This window comes from Mus musculus, chromosome 19 (genome assembly GCF_000001635.26).
Source record: "Mus musculus strain C57BL/6J chromosome 19, GRCm38.p6 C57BL/6J".
Classification (NCBI taxonomy): domain Eukaryota; kingdom Metazoa; phylum Chordata; class Mammalia; order Rodentia; family Muridae; genus Mus; species Mus musculus.
This window is the reverse complement of record NC_000085.6, coordinates 38,309,045-38,333,305: the sequence shown is the minus strand read 5'-3', so window position 1 is coordinate 38,333,305 and position 24,261 is coordinate 38,309,045. Positions and strand designations below refer to the sequence as shown.

The window sequence follows — 24,261 nt, the reverse complement described above, 5'->3', positions numbered from 1 at the left end:
TGATTTATGTTTGATAGAAACTGCTTTGCTCTTCTCTCTGTGTCAAATCAGAAGGTTCTGTGCCACCTCTAGATCACCTTGTATGATCAGGGGCTTTTCAAACATATTTCGTGATCCACAAGGGTCTGTGTATATTCTGGAGAGAGGAGCTTTTTCTCAGAGGATTCATGCTTGTATGCGCTGTAGACTCTATTGTTATAGAATGGTCACCCCCCAGAGCCACGCTGCAGGACTGCAGTTGATTCAGACCCAGTTCCTCCAGAGGCTCCTCACTGCCCCTGCAGAGCAAACTGGCCTTTAGTGCAAACTACAGTTTTGTGTAAAAGGTTCTCTGACTCCACAGGGCAGATCTACCTAGGGGTCCTAATACAATACAGATCTCTGGGAGGATCCCTAGAGACTCTTGTTCAGTGAATCTAACAACTGTCAGAAATCTACATCTCTAACAAGCATCCTTAGTTAAATTGGGGTACTGGTGTGCTACTGATCGGTGGACATTTTGAAAGATGCTTATTATTGGGGAGGGAGGAACACCTCTCCCTTCTTATAACAAGCTCTATTTTGAGACCCTAAAAACTTCATTCATCGAATCAAACATTTGCTTAAGCCAAACACCTTAGAGTCATAAGAAGTACTAGCCATGATTACACCAAAATTATGTGTTATCTGAAATTCACATTTAGCTGGGCTTTCTCTATCTTTTCTGGCACAAGACAGGAGACATTGTATGTGAGGCAAGCCAAGCTTGAGATGGAGCTGAAGGTTGCGTGGGAGGTACTCTTGAGATGTACACATGTCAAACGCTGGAGAAAGAAATTTATTTCTGGTCCCAGGAGCCCCAGCCAATCATAGGTGCCTGCCAGAAAAAACTCAAAGCTGCTCTAACAGTGGGGCTGATGTAACCCAGACTCTGTATTCAGCTCCAATCTAGCACTGTGTATAAACTGCCACTTGGGATGCAGTCCTCTGTGGCTGAGGGCCACTGTGGCACCAGCTGAAGGGACTCTGCTGATGAGATTCCCAGCAGCCAGATAAGTCCTTCCTGGAAGGGGATCCATTTTCCTTGAAGGCAGTGGATCTCGGTGTGTACTCTAACTCTGAGATCTAGAAATGGAGACAGTGTGGGTTCTAGACATTAAAAATGCATGCAATTGTATTTTCTGCTTGAGAGGGAACGGTAAATACCTGGATATGGTGGCTACACTGATTTGGCAGGAAGCCTCTGGCCTACAATGATGTACCGCCACAGGGCTTTCCTGAGCTGGTTCACAATGGGTATTTTTTTGTAGATACCGACATTGTCACCCCCCCACAGCACAGCCCGGAAAAGAAGAATTCTGAGAGTGAATGAGTGACTCACAGGGAAGCCTCCAGAGCGGAATAAATAAATAAATAAATAAATAAGGTAGAAGAGAAGCAAAAATTTCTAGCTAATCATGGGGGTGCCAGATTCAATTATACCTAAGATGTGCAGGACAGTTTGCCTATAACTGTCTCAGGATTACCTTGCCTCCTATTTCCTATTCATTCACTCATTCATTCATTCATTCATTTATTTATTCATTCACAAATGCTAATTGATGATCATAAGTACTCTTACTTCCCGCAGGAGAGGATTTCTAAGAAACCTGTTGTATAATTTGAGTGAAGAAGAAGAAGCTGTTCATATTCTCTTAAACTTTTCAATCCATGCTTTTCTTTGAGATAGGCATTCCAGTTTCTCTCTCCTCTACGTCAATAATTTATTAAAAAAAAAAAAAAAAAAGGACTGGTTCCCATAGCAACTTCAAAGGTTAACAGCCCCAGCTAGGCCAGCAAGATTTTCAGAAACCGTTTATCATAGCATCTCCGGGGTTTCTAAGAGGGGTGAGGGGAATCTGTTTAAAACATTTAAGAGCAAAACACAGTGAGGGAATAAACAAGTGCACACATGGACACCTTTGCTGGCCCACTGTTGGGCTTCCTGAATGCTGGTGCCTTATTACAGTGCAGAAAGAGGGAGAGAATCCATTGAAAGTTGTGGACCCAACAATATACTGCATGATGCAGAGTTAGAGGAGAGACAGCCCTTCTCATACAGACTTTTTTTTTTTTTTTTTTGGCAATAAAGTTTCAAGGGGTTGCAGCTGAGTATGGCAGCTCACACCTATAATCTTGGGACTCAGGAGGAAGAGAACAAGGCTTTGAATCCTGGATAAGTGTGACAGAATAGGAGAACCTAGTTGGTAGCAAGATATACAAAGTTTAAATAGATGTCAGATGTAGTTAGCTGTGTCCCATAGAAGTGCCTCTAAAAGTCTTGATAGATAAAGAATGCTAAAGAATGGAAAGTTTAGGGGCTGGAGAGATGGATCAGTGGTTAAGAGCACTGACTGCTCTTCCAAAGGTCCTGAGTTCAAATCCCAGCAACCACATGGTGGCTCACAAACACCTGTAATGAGATCTGATGCCCTCTTCTGGTGTGTCTGAAGACAGCTACAGTGTACTTATCTATAATAATAAATAAATCTTAAAAAAAAAAAGAAGAATGGAAAGTTTCTGCCTATTTTAAGACAGATTGCTTGGAGAGGTCTTGTGGTCTTTGCTCTGACTTGAGACAAAGTCAGCTGAATGGCCTTAAGCTACCCCACCATAAAGGTAGAATGGTTGGCCCCTACTGATTTGGCTTGGAGTCCCTACCCTGTGATGGTGACAAGGCTCTGTCTGCCAAGAATGTAGGGGAAGAGCTAGAGACTTCTTTTATAGCAATTGAACATTTGAGAGCTCGCTCTTTTGGCTTTTTTTCCCCTTTCTTTCTTTTTTGAGACAGGGTCTCTCTACATAGCCCTGGATGTCCTAGAATTCCTTCTGTAGACCTGGCTGGGCCTCAAAACCACAGAGATCCATCTTCCTCTGCTTACTGAGTGCTGAGACTAGAGACATAGGCCACCACACCCTGCTAATTTATTTATCTTTTGTTTTGTTTTGTTTTTTTGTGGTTTTTTTGTTTTGTTTTGTTTTTGTTTTTCAAGACAGCATTTCTCTGTATAGCCCTGGCTGTCCTGGAACTCACTTTGTAGACCAGGCTGGTCTCGAACTCAGAAATCCACCTGCCTCTGCCTCCCGAGTGCTGGGATTAAAGGCATGCGTCACCACCCTTGGCAATTTATCTTTGAGTCTTTTGGTCCTAAACAAACGTCTTTGCCAGTTGATGGTTTGGTTGAATGTTACCTTTTGCTTAAAAGACTATTCAGCTACCTTGTAGCTCGACAAAAGTAAACTAATACATGTGTGGGTCAATTGTCCTTGTTCCAGCCATCATTCATTATGCAGTATCATTCCATCATGGGTACTGTTCATCAGACAGTGACTCTAGATATCAAGTGATGACAATCCTCCATTGTTCTTCAAAATGCTCTCAGTTCTTCTAGTACTCAACCAGGGTCTCAAATCAGATACTCTGCACAGCAGATATTTACATTACAATTCATAACAGTGGCAAAATTACAGTTATGAAGTAGCAATGAAATCATACTCTTATGGTTGGGAGTCACTGCAAGATGAGGAATTGTATTAAAGGGTCACAGTATTAGGAAAGCTGAGAACCACTGGTCTAGCTCCTTGTATTTCTATGAACAGTTTGGCAGTAGATCACTAACTACTGTAGTGAGCCTTGCTGATTTTTGAAAGGGGATGAATCAAGTCTCGATGGTTTAATTTGGAGAGAATTGCCATTTCGACAGTATTGAGTCCTTCAGTGCATGAACATGCTGCCTTTCTGCTTTAGATGATGGGTTTAAATACCCCAGGGGGACATTCCAGAGAACCAGGGGAGCATTTTAGCTGCTGACCTTCATGGGTGAAGGACAGCTTACCATTGCCAGCTCAAGGTCACCCTCTTCTGTCAGTGTAGTGAAGTACAGTTCCCAGGAGAAGGCTTTCCCCCTCTCATTTATATTTAAGGGGAGATCACTTTAATGTTGTGTGCACGCTTGCCATGACTAAGTCACGCCATGACACTTGTTGGCAGGGCAGAAGACACCCGGTGGGAGTAGATTCTCTCTTTCCACCATGTGGGGTCCTGGGTAGAACTCAGGTTGGTCAGGCTTGGCATCAAACACTTTTACCCCCTGAGCCATCTTGCTGGCCCTTCTGTGTATTTTTATTTATTTTACCAAATCCCAGTCTTAAATTCTCCTACCCATGTTTTTATAGATGTTATCATATAGGGGTTTTTCCTTTTTTTGTTTTGTTTTCTTGAAGATTTTAAACAGATTAATCTCACAGACCATTCGAGGGTCTTCCAGATGTAGAACAGCTGTTGTATGTATGAGCGGGATGAGCAACCTCCCACACATAAGTAGATGTATTGAGATGTACTACTTATTAGTTACTATGACATTTTGTTTTTCAGAACAGGGTCTTTGTTATGTAACCTTTGGGAGAGTGGCCTCCCAAGTGCTAGGATTACAGGCCACCATACCTGCTTGTGTGTGTGTGTTTTTTTTTAAACCTTCTTAGGAGACTTCTTTTTTGTTTTAATTAATTAATTTATTTATTTTTTATATGTAAGTACACTGTAGCTGTCTTCCGACACTCCAGAAGATGGCATCAGATTTCGTTATGGATGGTTGTGAGCCACCATATGTGGTTGCTAGGATTTGAACTCAGGACCTTTGGAAGAGCAGTCTGCGCTCTTAAGCGCTGAGCCATCTCACCAGCCCCTCTTAGGAGACTTCTGTGGTGGCTAGAGTTACATTTAAAGTTTAAATTGCTGTGCTTAAGATATCTATAAAAGGGCACTGGAGAGATGGCTTGGCGGTTAAGAGCACTGGTTGCTCTTCCAGAGGTACTAAGTTCAATTCCCAGCAACCACACGGTGGCTCACAACCATCTGTAATGGGATCCGATACCCTCTTCTGGTGTGTATGATGACAGAGACAGTATATTCACATTCATAAAATAAATAAATCTTTAAAGAAAAACAAAAAACAGATATCTATAAAGCAGAAATGCCTCTTACTTGTAAGCCGCACTTGCCCAAGGACAGATAACGTCCTGAATGCTGGGAGCTGTTGCTTATGTAAGATAAGAAACCAGCTTGGTTGCCCCAACTGCACAGGATCACGTGATCGATCACATGTAGGTGAAAGGAGCATCAGGATGTATGCTTACCCCTGATTGGATGAATGTGGGAAGTACGCGGAGCCTTGTGGGTTTTGCCTTTATAAGCCTCTGACTAACTCATGACCGTGCTGAGGGAATCCCTGATATGGAACTCAAATTTTGTCACAGTGGGATTAACACTTCCCCCACTTATCTCCAGATTGTAAAGCACTTTCAAGCTGGGGCTGCTTTGGCCTCTGTCTCACCCTGGCTCAGTCTGATGAGCTCCCTAGACTCAACCTTTGTCTGAATTCTCATCTCATTTCAGAGGTCCTCGTTTCCAGAGTGCCAATTTTCAAAACTCACATGGTATAGGTCATTTGGGGACCTACTTGGAATCCCAGAGCTGGTATAGGACAAATTGAAGTGATCCAAGAGTTAATGATACTGCACCTTAGCCGGGCATGGTGGCGCACGCCTTTAATCCCAGCACTTGGGAGGCAGAGGCAGGTGGATTTCTGAGTTCGAGGTCAGCCTGGTCTACAAAGTGAGTTCCAGGACAGCCAGGGCTATACAGAGAAACCCTGTCTCGAAAACCCAAAAAAAAAAAAAAAAAAAAAAAAAAAGATACTGCACCTTATTGGAACTTCTCTCCGGACACCCGCCTGAGTAAAAGGAACTTTTGAAGAACAACGTGGCCATTAGTACCTTCTACCTTGGCGGAGTGATGGTCTTGGGAAAGGAAAAAGACCCCTGACACCTATATGTATACAGGCACTATCACATACTTCAGTGTATCCAACGGGTTCTCGAAAAAGCCACTTGTTGCTTAAGATGGTCTTCTCTTCTTTCCTTTCCACACTGAGTGAATAATCCCCTCCCCCTTCCCCCATTCTAATCTCTTCAAGGAAGCACCTCTGAGCATGCTCAAAGAAAGCCTCCTCCTGATAATCCATCCTTTGTCCACTTGCATTGTCAGCTCCCTCTAATCTCTGAACAGAGTTTTCCTCCCAGCCGACTGAGCTCTGGACACTGGCGCTGAGAAGGAGGCGTGTCCTGCATTGTGGTGCTCTTTGGTCTGCCCACTGTATTGGTGAGGCGGGTTCATATTGGCAGGAGGTGTGGCCAATCTTCCTCCAGGGGGCTTGCTGGACTCCAACCCCACCATTTGTCCCTGTGGAATTGGAAAATGTTGAATGTTAAGTTTCATTGTCTTGAGCCACTGAAACTTTCCTTGCATGTTTTGTGAGAAGCATGTAAATATATAGATATCCTGTTTCTCATCCTGAATAACTCAAAGGACAGAGGAAGAGAAGTGTGGATTCATGTGACCTGAATGCTGCAGGCCTTTGAAAATATAAGGATGACAATATTTATCTGAACTGGAAAACATGCCCCAGGGGCCAGACACTGTTTCCAGAAGTCTCACTTGAGGAAACCAAGTAGCAGAAATAGAAGGTTCGCAACAAAGGTATTTATGGGAGTTTTACATTTTGTTATAAAGATCTGGATAGAATACATTTTCTAACAGCCGAGAAATAATTAGCAACTGCAAAATAATGATTTCCAAAGAGTGCATAATGACAGAAAGAAAACTGTTCTTAACTACTTTATCTTTTAATTTTGGGAAATTAAACCAGGACACTATACATGCTAGGTGTGGTGGTTTGAATGAAAATGGCTCCCATCTGCTGATATATTTGCAGACTTAGTCCCCTGGTGGTGGATCTGTTCTGGAAGGACAAAGAGGTGTGGCTTTGTTGGAAGAGTTGTGTTATTAGGAATGTGCTTTTAGGTTTAAAAGCCTATGCCATTCCCAATGTGCTCTCCCTACCTTGTGCTTGTAGATCAGATGTGAATTCTCAGCTCCTGCTTCAGCGCCATGCCTGCCTGCCTGCCCCCATGCTCCCCACGACATTCATGGACTTACTCTCTTCAACTATTAAGCTGTTCACTGCCACGTGAGTGCTAGCAATCAAACCCCTGTCCTCTCTAAAAGCATTGGGGCCATCTCTTCAGAGCCTCTAGGAATCGTTTTTATAAACGTTTATATGTTGACAAAAAGCAGAGTGATAGAGAATGAAATTTTAAGATGGTGTGTTGTGGACGGGCCTGGTGCTGTTCTTGTGAGCCAATCTCCTAATGAATAAAGGAGCCAATCACTGGCCAAGTGGGCGGGACTTCCGGGTTGGACGGAGGAAGAGAGGAAGCAGGAGAGAGTGAGGTCCTTTTAGAATGGGGACAGCATATGGGTAAGATGTAGCTGCTAGAGTTTCCCGGTATCATGGCAGATCTGCAAGGATTGACCACTGGAAGAATCAGATTTTAATAAGGCTTACAAGATTAGGTTTTTGTTGTTGCACCTAGAGATTGAGTTACCATTGTTTCTGAACTAACTTTGTGTTGTGTTTTCCTTCACATGAAGGCTTGTCTGGGTTCAAGAGAGAAAGGTATGGTGGCAAAGCATGGGTTTGCCTGAGTGCACCACACAGGCCATGGGGGATTTGCAGCACAGGGCTGGCATGGTAATGGCCCACCAGTGGGAATCTAGCAAGCTGGTGGAGAGATTGTGGAGTTCTAAGTCAGAGCCTCCATGAGATAAAAAGAGGTTGGCCATTGCCCACCACTGGTGCATGGCCAGCTCGGCCACCGAGGCTGAGAGTTGCAGGCACTAGGGTGGAAACACGCCAGTTCTTTTTAGAATATTTCCTGCAACAGATGGGTATCTCTCAGTGATTAGAGAAAAATGTAGGCGTGCTTCGGAATGACTGCTTCTAAATCATAATTCTGATGGCACACAGGTGATAAAGACAGCACTCATGTTATGCAGTTGAACAGATTTTCAGCATCAGGGCTTACTTCTATGATGCAGTTTAGACAGCAGAAAGGCAGAACTAGAGAGAAATGACAGATGGTAGGAACCTATGGACTCGTGACCAGGAGCCAGGATGAGACCCAGGAAGGAAGGAGTTGCTGGGAGACCACAATGGGGGTCTGTTGGCAGGGGCCTAATAGGAACTAGCAGGTTTTGTGTGGCTGATGAGCTGTGCCAGACACTCTCTGGGATCCTGAAATACAGATAGGGAAGCTCAGAACAGGTCTTGCCTTCATGAAACTCTGTAGGGCAGAGTTCAACCACAGTAAGAAGGAATCTAATTAGCGTGTGCCATTAGGTCGAGGGAGACGCACAGGCTAATCTCTTACTCGTCATGTACTTACTAATTATGTTTAATAGTTTTATGCTCTAATCTGTCCAACTCACTACTTAAAAAGAGTTTGGTTTGGCCACTTCAGCTGCAGAGAGAAATTGCATCCTAGTATTTGGAGACACTCGCCACCAGGGAGCAGCCCTGTGCTATGGTCACCAGGATAAGGAATTCTGGGGCACTCTGGCCATCTTCCTACAACCCCAAGGATGCCTCCCAGTCCCCCTCTCTAACTGCAGCTTTTACAGTCCCCCCCCCCCCCCACATCCCGATTCTTCTGCACTCTAAAGGAGTATATAATCCTTTCTAATGTAAAAGAACCCCACGGCTGTCTGAGCAGCCTGCCTGCCTAGGTAACTGCAGTTACTAATTCTTTCAGTACAGGGGAACGCCAGGGCCATAAAAGGGGAGTGGGTGGGTAGGGGAGAGGGGGTGGGTGGCTATGGGGGACTTTTGGTATAGCATTGCAAATGTAAATGAGCGAAATACCTAATAAAAAATGGAAAAAAAAATAAAAACCTGAATTTAGCTCCAGCTATTCATGGTCCCTGCCCCTTAACCCATGACCCGATCACCCCCTTCTCTCTCTTTCTCTTTTGTCCTCGGCCTGTGATGCTCTTTGCCTACTCTTCTCCACACCTCCCACCTTCCTGCTGCTCTGTCACTATGGTTACGGTGGGGACCAGTTTCTGTGCTGCCCCAGTCCATAGCTTCTGAAGTGATTTCCCCCAGTGGATTCCAGCTAAGTTATATCTTTGTTCTAATCCTTTTCCATCCATCCATCAATCAGTCAACAAATCAAAAGGGGGTGGGGAGAGACAGAGACAGACAGTATCACAATGTTCTATCCTGCAGTACCAGACGTTGTCTAGCTGCTTCCTGTCCTTTTTATATCAGAGAAAGCCCTGGACTCCTACTTTTGCTGTAAACCCAAATCTACATACTACTTATTAAGCACTTCTTGGTTTTGTGGTTTAGTGTGAAAACACTAAATTCTGTATTGTTTAAATACTTTCAATCTGGGGACTTAAAAGGGTCTCTTAGAGAACAATGAATTGAAGTAGAAACCCAGGCTGTCACATGGGGGAGACATCAGCACAAACCAAGTCAGTCCAAGCCACAGTGAGCCCTATTAGGGAACAGCCCACAGCTTTTAATGAGGTTGAAAGCCAAGACTAGAGCTTAGAACTGTCCCCAGAAAGATAGAGAGGACACATTTCCACTGATTTTTTTTTTTTTTAGCAGTGAAGATGATTCTGGAAGAACTTGCTACAGTAACATGGGTCAGAAGGGCAGGGATAGGAGCACGTTGACAAGTGTTTGGAATCCTGTCTGTTGGATTCTGGGTTCCTTAGGATCCTGTGGGTAATTTTCCAGGTTTCTCTGGAGTTACAACCTGCTTAAGTTGTGCAAATGCTCACGCAAAGGAAGCAGACTTATGTTAGTCATTTCTATAATCCTGTTGAAACTATGATTCATGGACTGTATTCTCAAAGGAGATATATATGATGAACATGGTCCAGCCATGTGTTTTTAAGTGGCGTAAGGGCTTTAACTCAATGACACACTTCTCAAAATTTACCCCCTGTTCCCTCCCACTCACTCTCCTTCCTTATAAGGTTCTTTTCTGGATTTCTCTGAACACCTAGAGACAGGCCAGACATCTCAAGTGGTGGGGGGTGTTGCATCCTTCACCCCCCTACACTTGAGGCTTGGCCTTACTGCACATTCAACCACGTTCAGTCTCCACACACTTAATCACTGAAAAAAGAGGCAATTTGTGCTGGTCTATGAAGCCAACTCCCTCATCATGTGACCCATCATAGGTCAGAATATTGCCCCTCTTGATTGGATGGGAGACTAAAGGCCTATGGGAAGAGGAAAGCCAAGGGTTTCCATCATCTGTCTTTGTTGAGGGCAAGTGGGCATTGATAATCCCGATGGTGCCTCCATTTTGGTGCACAGGAGAAGCTGTGTGATTGTTTCAGGGTGATTGAATTAATTGTTCATATCTTAATTGAGTCCTTATGAGTTGTTCTGGTTTGACTCTGAAATGTTTCCTCACGGGCTGGTGTTTTGAATGCTTGGTCACCAGATGGTCAGGCTTTAGGAGTCAGGACCTAGCTGATGGAAGGTCACCAGAGGTGGGTCTTTGAAGGTGCTAACCGTCATCTGATGTCTGTCCTTACCTCTGCCACAGGCTTGCATGGCATGAACTGCGACACATTGCCATGTCTTCCCTACTCTGCCTCTGTCTCCTACAACCATCCTTATCATTCAGCAAAGCTAGTCAGTCATCCTTCTAGGTAGCCTGGGACGCTGTTTTTGGACTCACCAGAATAGATCCTCTAATTACTCTCTGGGACAACATTGTCTTTCCAAAACTCCCTTGCCTAAATCTTTTCTCATCTTTGTTTCCTGGAGTGTAGATGTCCACAATTACCATACATAGTCATTGAAGCTACATGAGCATGCCAGTTCTGCTGGCAGCTCTCTGGTGGACATGTAGATCTATTCTTCTTGAGCCATGTCCCTCTCCCCTCCTCCCACCTCCCAAAAGCTATGAGTCATGCTGCTCAACGCTCCTTCTTCAGAACCCTTTAACAGGTACCAGACTCTCCTACAGTGAAGATCCATGGCTTGAAGCCATATTGAAGCTTCTAGGTAGACGTTATCTCTCGTGCCTGGATGAATGATTCTGGCATTTATCATAACAGCTAATGGTTTGTTTCTGGGAAGAACCCGAAAGTACAGTCAGAAAGATGTCTGAGATCATCAACTATGATCTGGTTCTTATTCGATTTGTTGTCAGGCAGTGGTATCTTTTCATCTTGTACCACATATTGCGGTTGTTCCAACTCAAGGGCCTTTTAAGGACAAAGCTGCTTGCTCTGGTGTACTAATAATTGTTACTGCTATGACTCACTTGCCGTAGCATTCGTGACAAAGTAGCTGAGAATGTAGACATCTCCAATATCAGCATTAGGTCACTGTCCCCTTACAAATTCTTATTTTTATGTGTATGTATGTGAGTTTATGTACACCATGTATGTGGGGGGGGTGCTGTGGAGGCCAGAATAAGGCATCAGTTTCACTGCTGGAACTAGAGTTCCATCCTACAGGCAACCACCTGCTGTGGGTGCTGGGATCTGACTCCAGGTGCCCTTAACTGCTGAGCCATCTCTCTACTCCTAGGTTGCCCTTTAAACTTTCTCCCCGGGAGAGAAGAAGATTTAGAAGTTGCTAACTATGAAATGCTGGAAATAAAGGGGACTGAATTTAGATAGTTCAAAGTCCTGGGTTATTTATGATCAATAATACCAAATTTCATTTCATAATATTCAAGGATGTAGGTGTGACTAGGAGTGTACTTCTAGGTAGATGCTGTAAGCCCTTTTAGTTGATAGATCTGTTATAAGGGGTCTGTGTGCTGCTCCCAAGTGTAAGCATAGCAGTGCACATCTGGCTCAGTCATCAATGACTGCCAGGACACTGGCATACTGACCTCAATATAGGTATATGAGGCAGCAAAACCACCATCAAGCCAACAATGGTCTCCACAAGATAGCTGAGCTGGAAGGGGAGGGGACTTATTATTGCCTTTCCTTTATGAGGAAAACTTCCCACTGAAAAAGCTATTCAAGTGTTATATGAAGGTCACATGAGGGCCAGCAAGATGATTCAGTGCATAAAGGTATTTGCTGCCAAGCCTGCTGACCTGAGTTCAATCCTAAGGACCTACATGGTAGAAGGAAAGAATGGACTCTTGATAGGTGTTTTCACACACACACACACACACACACACACACACGTACATGATAAATAAATGTATACAATATATTTTAAAAAGAAAGTCCCTTTAAATATTAAACAAAGTGCTGGGGGTGATGCATGTCTTTAATCCCCGCACTTGGGAGGCAGAGACAGGAGGGTCTCTGGGTTTGAGGGCAGCCTGGACTACAGAGTTCTGTGTACTAGTCCTACATAGAGAAAAGCTGTCTCTACAACCATAAAAAAAAAAAAAGACAAAGCAATTCCAGTAATAGCAGGAGCCCTTCCCCACCCCTCTCCAGTCTCCTGAAACAGAGACTTTCAGCTGTTTTGTGTTTCTAATGATACCTACTTCTGTATTCTAATTGGGGTAGTGTGCAAGGGCTGAAATTCCTTACGTTATCTGTCCTGGATACGCAGTTGTTGACTTATTATTAGAATGGGTGGAGATTTAAATTTCTCAGCGCTATCTCCCAGGGCCCTTCCCATTTCCCTCCCTAGGCCCAGGACCAGTGATAGAGGCCATGACAGCAGGGACAGCAGTCCCCAGAGTACGGGCTGCTTAAGCTTGCATTCAAGCTTTGTGACCTCAGGGAATGAATGTAAGCTCTCCAGCCTAACAGATACGTTGACAATAAGAGCGACATAGGTGAATGAAAAAACAGATTGGGTTAAACTATTGGAGCAGTTACATTAGCTGGGAGTAAGTGTTTCATAATGCTGGCTTCAAGTTAAGTTTTGTAATTGTTAAATTTAAAGAATTACACTTAGGGGCTGGGGCAATGGTTCAATTGGTAATGTGTTTGCTACATAAGCGCAAGAAGAAAACCCAGCTTTGACAGTCCTGCTGTCAAACCTGGGACCCAGTGCTGAAGAGGCAGAGACAGGAGAATCCCCTGTGCTCATTGGTCAGTCAGTGAGAGACTCTGTCTCAAGCAGTAACAGAGAATTGAGGACACATGGCATTGCCCTCTGCTGTCCCCCGCCCCCCACATGCACACACAAGCAGGCATGTACGCAGGTACACTCATGCACACATACATACATGTAAACATATGCTCACACTCACATATGTAAACACAAACACACACATAGATTCTGTATTCAGATCACTGCAAATATATAAATATTAGTCCCTGCTAAACATTAGTCGGTTTTTCTGCTTTCGTGACTTGTTCCCCGGAAGCTAATAATTGCATTGGTACTTATTTAGTTTTCGGTGAATCTGATAACTGATTCTCAAACCCTCCTCAAGCTCAATAGCAACAATACGTTATCAATAACTTCTCACTTCATTTTAACCCTGGGGACCCCCCCTCCCATCGTCCCAGGAAGCTTCTATACACCTTTACCTTCTGGTCATTTTGTTGCCGACTGCATAGACATTTCAGAATGAGGGTCAACAAGTTGGCTCAGGAAATAAAGGTGCTTGCTGCCAAACCTAACAAGGTGAGTTCAATCCTAGGACCTACACGGTGGAAGGAGCCAACCGATTGCTCCAAGTTGTCCTCTAACCTCCACACATGTACATGTGCATGGATACAAACAAACAGAAACTTTAAAAAGGAAATCTTAGAACTGCCTTCTCGTCTGCCTTAAATTCTGTTTTCAAATCCCGATCCCACATCCCTTTCTTTGACAGTCTATTCTCTCGTTTTGGTGGGGAACACTCTGCAGTATCTTCTAGGGAAAGATTCATAGGAAGTAAAAGTTACGTGATGCTTTCATGACTTGTGCCCCCTGAAGTTAGTAAGTGCATCATTTTTGCTGTGTTTTGTGTCCCTAGGTCTGGAATCTTCATTTCTTTCTTTGGACAGTAGGGGCGATAAACACATCACTGCAATAATTAAGTGATTAAATGTGTGAAATCTATTTAGCACATTTCCTACATATTGGCAAACGCTCAGGCAAAAGTCATTCTCAGAATTTATCTCCATCATCAACACTTTCAGTCTATTCTCTGCAGGTGGCGAGACCATTAAAGATGGGCATGAGCCAGAAGTCACTGCATTAAATGGAAAACTGCATTTTAGGAAATAAATTTAGAGTGATGCTGATGTGGAAAAGGAGCCACTTTCTCTTCTGCTGGTGAGCTCCTGTTTCAGATGACTCTTTCCTTGGAAAGGGCAGCGTGGCTGCCTTCTCCTTGCCTTGAGATGAAAACTTCAGGGCTTCCTCATAGTTCAGACTTGCTTCTTCTAAACTTAGCTTTCCTGAAGATATCTAGTCTTTTTTTTTTTAAATCTTAAACCAAGCTGCAGGAAAGAAGAGTGGAGCTTTTCTTTCAATCCCTGCCTTCAATTAACATCAGCTTCCTAATCTGGCCATCCACAGAATCATAGAAGCCTTATGTCATCAGAGCTAATAGAGCATGGGCCAAAGAGATGGCTCAGTGGGTACAGATACTTGCTGCCAAGCCCGATGGCCTGAGTTCAGTTCCCAGGACCCACACGGTGGAAGGAGAGAATTGATTCCACAAGTTGTCATCTTCTACACACATATGTATCTCCTTTTAGGAAATACTCAAAATTTCTGGCTTTGTGGTACAAATGAAGGTGAACATGAGCATTTTGTTGAGAGAGCTTTTTCTATTTGGTCTTTTAACATAGTGTATCTGCTTATTCATATGCTATTCCAAATACTAGTCTTTTTTCCCCTCTAAACTTTGGTGATTCTGTGCTAAAAATGCTTCCCATTTGGTGAGTAAAATGCCACACCTGTCAAACACCAACATACCAAATGCTGCCTGCAGATCCCTAACCAGGCAAAGCCAAGCGAGAGGAAACTGGCAAGCTCCATAGCCTCATCTCGAACATCTCAACAAGTTATTCCGCAGAATCTGGCCACGTCTTCACTGTCTTCCAAACCTCTAAGTTTCTTCCCCTTTCCCCACCCTGCCCCAAACCCTCTACAACAGAGAGCTACAGACTTTTTCCAAATTGGAAAAGACATGAGGACAGTCCTGATCAAGTTAAAATATTTTATTAAAAAAAAGAAGGAGGAGGAGGAGGAGGAGGAGGAGGAGGAGGAGGAGGAGGAGGAGGAGGAGGAGGAGAAGAAGAAGAAGAAGAAGAAGAAGAAGAAGAAGAAGGAAGAAGGAAGAAGAAGAAGGAAGAAGAAGAAGAAGAAGAAGAAGAAGAAGAAGAAGAAGAAGAAGAAGAAGAAGAAGAAGAAGAAGAAGAAGAAGAAGCCCAAAGCAACTTGGACATCACACTCTGGATGACATTTCAGCCCAGAACTTTGGGGGAACCTTCCCAAACCAAGACTTCAGAATCCACTAGAGAACATTGCAAAAGAAAAATGGAAGACAGGAGCCTGGTATGGCTGTCCTCTGGGAGGTTCTGCCAGCACCTAAGACAGATGCAGATACTCACAGCCAAGCACTGGACTGAGCCCCAGTGAAAGAGTTAGGGGAAGGACTGAAGGAGCTGAAGGGAATTGCAACCCCATAGGGAGAACAACAATATCAACTAAACAGACTCACCTCAGAGCTCCCAGGGACTATACCACCACCAAAGAGTATACATGGGTGTGAGTCCATGGCTCCCGATACATATATTGCAAAGGACTGCTTTATCTGGCATTAATGGGAGTGGACATGCTTGGTCCTGTACATACTTGTTGCCCCAGTGAAGGGGGATGAGGAGGAAGTGGGTGGGTGGTGAGCACCGTCTTAGAAGCAAAGGAGAGGAGGGGTGGGGAGGAGGGTTTGCTGAGAGAGGATCCAGGAAGGGGGACAACATTTGAAATGTAAATAGATAAAATAATTAAAAAAGAAGAAAAAAGCAAGGATGATTCCCAAACCGAGAGAGAGGAGAGAGAGGAGAGAGGGAGAGAGAGAGAGAGAGAGAGAGAGAGAATGAAAATCCCCTTGTTACAGGTCCAATGTGTATAGTTTGGACCCTAAGAATATATATATATATTTCCTTAGTTAACTTTTGGTACCCTTTTAAGGAACTTTGTAAAAATTGCATTATTTATGTGCATATGGGAGGAGATACATATGTGTGTAGAAATGAGAGGACAACTTGTGGAATCAACTCTCTCCTTCCACCATGTGGGTCCTGGGGACTGAATTCAGGCCACCAGGCTTGGCAGCAAGTTCTGTACCCACTGAGCCATCTCTTTGGCCCATGCTCTGTTAGCTCTGATGACATAAGGCTTCTATGATGCTGTGGATGCCCAGATTGGGAAGCCGATGCTAACTGAAGGTGGTGATTGATGCTCTACTCGCCTTTCCCGAGCTTGGCTTAAGATAATTCCAAAGAATGCCTAGGTATCCTCAGAAAAGCTAGGTCAGGAAGGAGCAAGTCTGGGCTGTGAGGGAGCCCTGAAGATTTGAGCCTCAGTGTTAGGAGAGAAGGCAGCTATGCAGCCCTTGCCAGGGGAAGAGTCATCTGAAACAGGAGCACAGCCAGAAGAACAGAACATGAGTTAGGAACATGGGCTCGTCTCCCAGAGCTGGATGGCCAGCTAAGCACAGGCTTTGAAGCCTCCCAGGGAAGGGATCTTACACACATCACAGGACATTGCCTGGGCATTCGGCTCTGGAAGTTGAGCTCAGACTCCTCCCAGTGACATCACCTGCACTCGTGTGCCCCAGCATTCCCTTTCTATTTATAACAACTCCTTAGTTTTACACCTGGAAATCACTTTTAACTTACTTTTTGTCTAGTTGGTTCTCATCCACAGGTTCTAGGAAAAGGCATTATGACCCAAAGTGGCCAGTGGGAGAACTCTACCCTTTAACCACAATGATTGTCAGGTCTAGCTCTGGTCCAAAAAGTCTCAGCCCTGAGACACTGCTTTCAAGACAGAAAGTGGCTCCTAAGCTTTCTGCTGGGAGTGGCTGACCTGACAGGACCAATGGCTGGAGCTGCTTGTGACTGTCTCTCCTCTCTGGAAGAAAGAAGACCTAGGAAGATGCTAACACAGAAGTAAACAGACCTAAGAGGCAAGGAGTGGCAGGGTTATAGAAATATCACAGGGTTACATGGTTCAGGCATTTCTGAAACTAAACACACATGGTGCTTGACTGAGAATGGCCCCTGTAGGCTTATAGGTTTGAATGTTTGCTCCTCGGCTGGTAGAACTGTTTGGGAAGGATTAGGAGGCGTGGCCTTGCTGGAATTGATATGCCACTGGGGAGTGGCTTTAGGGTTTCAAAAGCCAAAGAGTTCCCAGTTAGCTTTCTCTTTTTCTTCATTATGGTTGCTGTCTCAAGATGCAAGACTGCGGCTCCTTCCCCAGCACCAAACCTTCCTGCCTATTGCCGTGCTCCCAACCAGATGGTCACGCACACACTTCTGAGACAATAAGTCCCAGTAAACTGTTTCTTCTATAAGTTGTCTTGGTCACAGGATAACCACGGCTTTTTCACAGTCATAATAACCCCGAGGACAGTTCATGTCACATAACAACTAGCTTAGTTAACTAGCTTAGTTAAGTTTCTATAACGTAGCCAAGAGAACTTTTGGCTTACTGCTTTAGAGATCAGAGATCTCTGCACCCCAGAGATCAGAATCTAGGGTAGAGACTTGGTCACGTGCATTTGGAAAAAAAATCCCAATAATTTTGATATATCCACTGAGAACATGGGTGGGATTTGGGACTAGAAAATGGAGTCTGTTTTTCCTCACTGAACACTTCTGCTGGAGACTATCATTTAGGAAACTCAGCCAGAGTCATAGAACTAGAACTCAGTAAACCTCCCCTGAGTTCAATTCTACCCTGTTTTACATGCAAATTGCAAGCTATCTTCTTAAGAAATAAAGCACGCATCACTTCTACCACAGAGACTGTGGTAGATTGCTTCATTTTGTCATTCGGGCACATTTGACTTTTATTGGCACAAAAGGGAGACAGAAGTTTGAAGAGCTTATTTTTCACAAAGTGTTCCCTTCACTGAGACACCATTGGCCACATTGGAACAAAAGCAAGTTCTATTAAAATAGAAGTAGTTTCCCAGAGACCAAAGTCCCTCCATGTAAATCACAGTCCTGCTGTCTTCTGTGTTGGAACACAACAATGCTGCTGGCTCTTTACCCTGCATGTCTGTCTTCTCCACTCGGTAAGTCTAGATAACTGTAACGGCAGAACCGTCTGGGTTTTCGTTTCGGCCCCCCTTCCAGAAGCCCACACATCTCCTCAGCAGTCACAGAGAAGGACAACCACATTGAAAAGCTTCCCGCCTACCCTCCCGATTGCAGCTCCTGTACAGCAGCAGGGTATCGCTGGTCAGTTACCCAGTTCCAGCCTTGAGAGCAAACTGAAACGCTCCAATGTGTGCCCAGTCAGATCTGCCAGCTGTACGGCCCAAGAGAAAGCGCAGTGTGTGAAAGCGCTTGCTGAGCAAGTCTGATGACCTACCTGAGTTTGATCCCTGAAACTCCCTGTGGAAGAGAATCTGCTCCTCAGAGTCGGGCCTCTGGCCTCTGCGCATGCGCAGTGGCATTCTCATCCATGTACTCACAGGCACATCAGAGAGAGAGAGATAAGTAAAATGTGAAACATTTTAAAATAAATATACTTAAACTGAGTGGCCCATTTAGTAGGATAGTTAAGAAGCTTAGATGTAATCTACCAACATCCCCTATAATTATCATTTATCCATATTTTATAGAACATTAATAAACTTGTCTATAATCATAAAACTAGTAAAAAGCCTCTTGAGGTATAAACCCAGGTTTGCCTAATTGTAAAACGTGTCACCACGATGTCTATTGCCCTAGAAAGAGGAATACTGGGAGGAGCAAGAGGGGTGGCTTAGACGCCAAAGAGCCCCTGGAAGACATGGTTACCATCTCTGTCAGACTCTTAAAGAACTAATTTCTGCCATATTTCCTCATGTTGTGCATTAGACTTGTATACATAAGCTAAGCAACTTTGTAAATCCTTCAAAGATAGGGGTGACTTTCGGTCAGTTCAGCGGTTTTTTGTTTGTTTGTTGTTTTGTTTTTGTATTATCTACCATAGTGAGCTGCATATAGTAGGTGTTTAATAAATAGCCTCAATAAAATTTAACTTGTTGTATTCATAAGTGTGAAGCTTACCAGTGTGCTACTAGGAACATTTCAGGCCCTAAGAGTGTGTTTATGTGTCTGGCAGATTACAGAGTTCTGATTTTGTTTGTTTGTTTGTTTGTTTTGTTTTGTTTTTCGAGACAGGGTTTCTCTGTGTAGCCCCGGCTGTCCTGGAACTCACTTTGTAGACCAGGCTGCCCTCGAACTCAGAAATTCGCCTGCCTCTGCTTCCCAAGTGCTGGGATTAAAGGCATGCACCACCACTGCCCAGCTGAGTTTTGAATTTCTAATTTAGGATTTAGTCCCTGGGCAGTTCCTGGAATGTTACCAGTGGCAGATACCATCCAAGCAGATCGGATCTTTCTTTGTTTCTTAACCAACTAAATGACCATGAGCAAATTATCTAGCCTTCCTAAATGCTTTTCTATCTGTGAAACAATGTCATAATCTTAGAATCACAGAGGAAGAGACGACGATGCAGAAAAAGCACTTAGTACAGTAGCTGGCTCAGAGTCAGTACCCAGTAAGCATCACCTGTTATATTTCAAATACTAAAGGACGCATCCTATGCTACGGGTATTTTATTTATAGCTGTCAAGTATATATGGCTACACAAGGCCAAGGGAATGAAGAAGACAGGGTCCTAGTGTCTGAGGCCCAGTTTTGCTAAGACTGACTTCTAGATCCTTGGTTAGAGAGGAAGCACCCTGGGCGCCTTTGAGCAGCTGCCTGTGGGTCTACCTTGTTCTCTGGGATGACTATGCCAAAGGATTTAGATATTTTGAAAGCACTGCCGTTGCCTTTCCTGCCCTTTGCTCTTGACTCGTGGATAGTCCACAGGCAGGATTCTCTGCGGGATGAGAACGAACTGGAAGGTAGGAGGCTGCTCCATAGACATGCAAACAGGACTGTTGAAGCAGGGGGACTTCAGCTATTTCATTTCTGCCCTCTACTAGGTAGCAAGCACTGTTTTTGGAGCTTAGGCTTCAGGTAGAATGAGATGATAAAAAAAGTGGCAGGTAGGATGCAATCCTGACCCTCAAGGATGCGAAGTTGGCTAGGACTATGCAAAGATGGCTAGATCAACAACTAACCACCTCTAAGGCAGGTTGAATTATGACCCCTGCTCCTGGTGAAACCAATGGGCGGGCAAAGCCAGAAGAGGGAGCCACCACATGTAATGGGCTAGGTATGAATGAAGATTCCAAAGTGTAGAAAAGTCAGGAGAAGAGTGTTACCGGTGGGACAAGTGACCTGAGCACAGAATGACGTAGTGCCTAGGTGATGGGGGATGGGAAAATTGTTAAAGGAACTACAAATGTGGGCAACATGGAGAGCATTGGGGTAGGAGGACAAGGGTCATTTTGAACTTCAAAACATGGCATCTTTAAAAGGCTGGATGTCGCAGGCACCAAGCCTACTAAAATGCCTTCACTATAACCAGTAGGGTTGGCATGTTATGATACTAGCAAAGCTGAGTGAACTGAGCTGTGATTTGCTAGTACAGTGTTCTATAGATGAGCTTGTAGGACCAATGCCAGGCAACCATTTAGAATCAGTTTGAGGTGAAGTAACAAAATCTGAGGCAGTGCCACAGCTATAAGGATACGATCACTACCCTGGCAATTTAGATTAATTTTAATTGTAAAATTTGCTGATTTGCAACATAATTAGAAATCTGTAGGTCCAAAATGCATCATAAATCTTTTTCATTTCCGTGGTGCAAGAAGTTCTGATGCATTGAAATTCTGTTTTAAACATTGAGAAGTCCTGTTCTGGTTGGAAAGGTAATTTTTAAATTAATTTGACAAGAGGTGTCAAAGTGAGAGAAGTGACGTCATTTGAATGGCAGAGAAATATTGAATTATCTAGTGCTTCCCTCATATTTCCAGCAGAGCAAATCTCACCTGCATATTCTTGGTTGGGTGCCAGAGTCCAGCTCCAGTGGGGTTCAGGTCCCAAAGAGGTGTGGAGTTGGCGAGGAAAGAAGACTCACACAGTCTGAGGGTGGTTCAGGACAGCTGGTTTATTGAAGAAAGACAACACCTTTTTATACTCTATGTTTGCACAGCAGCTGAATCACAGGTAATGCTGAAAGCAGACTTAATGATTCCAAGAGATGGATGATCTTCTCACAGATGGTTTTAAACCTGTTTTAGACCGATTTTTCAACATCGAGAATGAGCGAGGTAATCAACTTTATTACAGTATTTTTCTTTGAAGCAAAAGCAGTAAGTTCAGCAAGCATCTAAGTCTTTATTGTTTTCTAAGATTCAGCAACCCCACCCAAGTGCCCCTTTCCTCCTGTAGGCTCCCAGCTTTTGTAGTCAGGAGGTCCCAGACATTTGAGTCCTGAGAAACAAGCCCAGAAGAACACTTTCATTCCTCAAGGGGCAGTGTTTGCACCCTGGAGCACACTAAGCATTGAGCTGGTTCCTACTTGCCTTCCTAGGTGCCTTAGTCTTACAGTATGGACCTGTTCTCCTCATTCTCTCCCCAGAGGGAAGCTCCTGGTATCTTACTCTTCTTTCATTATGCTGTACCATCCTCCTTCAGTGGATGCTCCTGTACATGGCAGAGGGGGAATCAAGCCAGTCTAACTTCTTGACAGACTCTGCTCCTCATAGGGATACCATTCATCCTGTAAGTCACACGCCTGGGGAATCAGTTGTGGACACTATCCTATACTCAGAAACTGAACTTGTGCCCTCAACTGCTAAGGCCTCAGACTCTGGGTCTTGATGATTTTTCTCAATTGTGTGTTTTCATCTTTGGGAGTAGGTGTAAGTGCCTAAGAGTTCCTGGAGCCATCTTTCAGGTGATAAATCGTTAACGTCTCTGCTCTTGGTGCTGAGGGGCACAATGGGAGTTCTTATGTGGGAGTCGGCAGAGTTAATCATGTTGTGTGTGGTTCCACGGTGCAGAGACTGTTCTCCAAAGAATTGTTTAGAGAGATTGCCATTGTACACATTTATGCACTCTATCTACTAAAGCTCATATAAAATTCCCCAAAAGGGAAAAAAAAAAAACATAAGGAGACTCCCATAACACACAGTAAAAGTCCAAGATGAAGGTAAAAGGATGCTGGAGAATTCTGGTTCACAATCTTTTTTTTTTTTTAAGATTTATTTATTATTATATCTAAGTACATTGTAGCTGTCTTCAGATGCACCAGAAGAGGGTATCGGATTTTTGTTACAGATGGTTGTGAGCCACCATGTGGTTGCTGGGATTTGAACTCAGGACCTTCGGAAGAGCAGTTGGTGCTCTTAACCACTGAGCCGTCTCTCCAGCCCGTGGTTCACAATCTTGATATGCTGGAACTTTGTCAAGCAACAGTAGTCACCATGTGGCCCACACCAGTTGAAGATAGTTTATAAAAATGTAGAAATCTCTCAAAAAGTGTGTGTGTGCATGCAAGGTGTGGGTGTATGCAAGTGTGCTTGTGTGTGTGTGTGTGTGTGTGTGTGTGTGTGTGTGTGTGTGTGTGTGTGTAGTGATGGGAACTGGATGGTTACAGAAGTATCTCAAATAATTGGGCAGAAAGCACAACCAGATCTCTTGGGATGTGGGGCAGAAAACAACATGGACTAGGCAGCTGCTCTCCTCCTCCTCCTCCTTCTCCTCCTCCTCCTCCTCCTCCTCTTCCTCCTCCTCCTCCTTTCTCTTCCTTCTCCCTCTCTCTCCCCTCTGAGGTGGACACAATGAACTGCCAAGATGCCCATTCAGGAATACAGGGCTTTTCGTCAAGGAGTTCAGTAGTGAGAAGATGGACTCTGATGGTTGGTATCTTTGCAGATGGCTTTGGCTAAGCAACAGCCTCGCCTGAGCCCATGCCAGAGCCCATGCTTCCTTCCAGGAACAGCTTTCTTCCATATCTGAGGAGAAATGACATATCTATAAAAGTGAGTTCTCTTGCTCCAACTTGGGACAACTGAAAAGAGACATTTCAACTCCAGAGCTCGCGAGCTCTGGAGCTGTCAGAGGCTTTTGTTAGCATCATTGTGCCCCTCCGCCTAATCCTGCTCCCATTCCCTCCTTCCCAGATGTCGACTTTGAGAATATTCTCCAACAAATGCTCCAGCAACCGTTTTACACAGTCTGGTTATCAGGGCGGCCACCCTGGCATGCCACACCTCATCATGCGTCTGACACAGTCCCTCCCTCCCTGACTTTCTTTCCTTTGTGTCCTCCCCTCCCTCTACCCCTCCTCCTTCTCCCTTTTCTCTGCTCTTTCCCACACACTGTGTAGCATCTCACTTCTGCTTCTTTTCTATTTCAACCGGGATCCTGGTACATACACGGGCCATGACAACCGTTCAGAGATGGCTTCGGCCCCTTGATCACTATCATGGTGGTATAGGCTCCTGGTACCCCACCCAGACTCCCATTCCCAGTTCACATACTCACTCCACAGTAACTGGGATCAGTGACCAGTGACAGCTTATGTGTAGTGTTCTCTAGAGGACGATCATTGGTGGACTGAAACCTCTTCTAAAGTTGCCCAAAAGTGATACTCTTCACTCTTGGGCTAGTGTGGCATAATTCACACTCTTGAGTCCCCATGGGACGAGTCCCCACTGGGATGAGGCTGAGACCAGGCATCTATCTTTACCCAACATCCTTTCCTATCCTACGTTGCTCCTTACTTCCTCAGCAAACCTCTCTGCTTCTAGAAACCCCAATTTATCACCTTGCCAATCTGGCGCCTGTGTTAAAAGTCCTAGCCTCTGTGGTCCTAGTTCCAAATATTCAAGGGAGATAACTGACTTGGAGTGCACCCAGACCCAGTTATCTGTGGCCAGAAGGGGCTAGAGTTGAAACTCAGTTGGATCTTAAATGATTTTCTCTTCCTCCCCACTCTTTTCTTGTCCTGTTGACCATCACGCATATAAGCTGGAGAGTGAAAAACTGAAAGATAACACCTGATGACATAAGGTAGACAGGCCTGGATGACAGTCTGAATTCAAGCAGCTCATCACCCAGCATCGTGTTTCAGGCTTTAAGGAAAATTACTAACACCGCAGACTGTGGATGCACAGTCTCTGCACCCGAGAACAGTGCTCGGTACAAGGTAAGAACACCGAAATGGCGTTGAGTAGAAGTAGTTATCCTTTAAAAGGTATAGTATGATCCAAAAGTGGGTAATGTGCTGGGGGTGGGGGTGGGGTGGAGCC

General features: G+C 44.4%; 1 long non-coding RNA gene across 1 annotated transcript; it reads left to right on the top strand.

Annotated features, from left to right (window-relative positions):
* Positions 1 to 6,014: 6,014 nt before the first annotated feature.
* Positions 6,015 to 24,160, top strand: Gm9886. The gene is made up of 5 exons (XR_003952846.1): positions 6,015 to 6,556; positions 6,933 to 7,046; positions 21,159 to 21,273; positions 21,585 to 21,727; positions 23,981 to 24,160. It is a non-coding gene; the product is annotated as a predicted gene 9886 (long non-coding RNA).
* Positions 24,161 to 24,261: the final 101 nt, after the last annotated feature.